The sequence below is a fragment of the Schistocerca piceifrons genome, chromosome 3 (assembly GCF_021461385.2).
Source record: "Schistocerca piceifrons isolate TAMUIC-IGC-003096 chromosome 3, iqSchPice1.1, whole genome shotgun sequence".
NCBI classification, from domain to species: Eukaryota; Metazoa; Arthropoda; class Insecta; order Orthoptera; family Acrididae; genus Schistocerca; species Schistocerca piceifrons.
The window spans coordinates 751,019,211-751,020,683 of NC_060140.1; the positions used below are offsets into that span (position 1 = coordinate 751,019,211).

Sequence of the window (1,473 nt, forward strand, 5' to 3'; positions counted from 1 at the left end):
ATAAGCTCCAATTTATGTATAGACACACTCTACAGACTAAATAGATCAACAAAATAGGAATTTTCCATCTTCACCACGAAGTACACTGCAGTAAGGTTCAGATTTTAGCTTTTTCAAATTCCTGAGAACAGCTGTACCAGCTCTTGCGTTTCTGCAGATAATATTTTTTTATAATTTTTTTTTACAGAGATTGCAGTCCAAAACGTGCGTAAATTACTCCATAGATAAAGAAACTTCCTGGCAGATTAAAACTGTATGCCGGACCGAGACTCGAACTCGGGACCTTTGCCTTTCGCGGGCAAGTGCTCTACCAACTGAGCTACCCAAGCACGACTGACGCCCCCTCTTCACAGCTTCACTTATGCCAGTGAGTCGTGCTTGGGTAGCTCAGTTGGTAGAGCACTTACCCGCTAAAGGCAAAGGTCCCGAGTTCGAGTCCCGGTCCAGCACACAGTTTTCATCTGCCAGGAAGTTTCACATCAGCGCACACTCCGCTGCAGAGTGAAAATCTCATTCTACTCCACAGATCTTCGGTATTAGATGACAGCACTTATGACTTCCCTGTCGAGTTCATCTCATAAGAGTTGGATGGGGGTTTAAGTCATGCGACTGACGTGGCCAAATTATGTTCCTCACTTTCTCACGTTTCTCTGTCCTTTTGACATACTCTTTGCACAGTTTAAAAGCATGCTAGGCATTACTGTCCAGCTGCAGAACAAATCTACCAATAACTCTTTTGTGAGATGGATCTTCACTGTTGACCACCATCCTGTGGTTTCCTTCCCACTTTAATGTTCCATTAATTCTCAGTAGATCACCGACATTATAGCCCACGAAAAATCCCCTCGCCGTGACCGACCCTCAACCACACCGTTGGCGTGACACGCTAACTCTTCACAAGTTCTCCACTAAGTCGACGAACAAAAATTCAACGATGGCTTCCAGACACTTCAGACCTAGATTCGTCCGCGAGTAACAGCTTGGACCATCGCTGCATGCTCCAGTTTTTATGTTGCTGTGTCCTTTGCAATCTTCTCACCTAATTTTATTTGTGTAATAAAGGCTTTATGGTCGTTAGGCAGCCCTTGAAGCCTTGTTCACGTAGACGGCATTCCACTGTTGAGACAGAGATTGCCAGTTGCTTGCCTGCTATTAACTTTCTCGATAATTTCAGGCGCAGCACGAGTCCTCTGACTTTTACTCTGTACCCATATGAAGTGATGTTTCCTGTTTGGTTTTACTTGGAGACTTCCATATCGCGAAACACTTCCATTGCCACCAGCTTGCTTGATCCGTTGCAATGCCTACATCGTAGACTGGGCTACACTATCTTCTGTTGCTTTTGCCTTACTAGAATAGTCTTCCTGATGCTGAACTACAATTACAGCACATTTTTCAATTTCAGACTCCTGTTTACGTCCCATTGGGAGTTAACTTGATATGAACCTGATGAGGTGCACAAACACGCTGGTA

The 1,473-nt window shown here is 44.4% G+C and overlaps 1 non-coding gene across 1 annotated transcript; it reads right to left on the reverse strand.

Moving 5' to 3' along the window:
- Positions 1-255: 255 nt before the first annotated feature.
- Trnas-cga lies at positions 256-330 on the reverse strand. The gene has a single exon. It is a non-coding gene; the product is annotated as a tRNA-Ser (tRNA).
- Between the last annotated feature and the right edge of the window lie 1,143 nt (positions 331-1,473).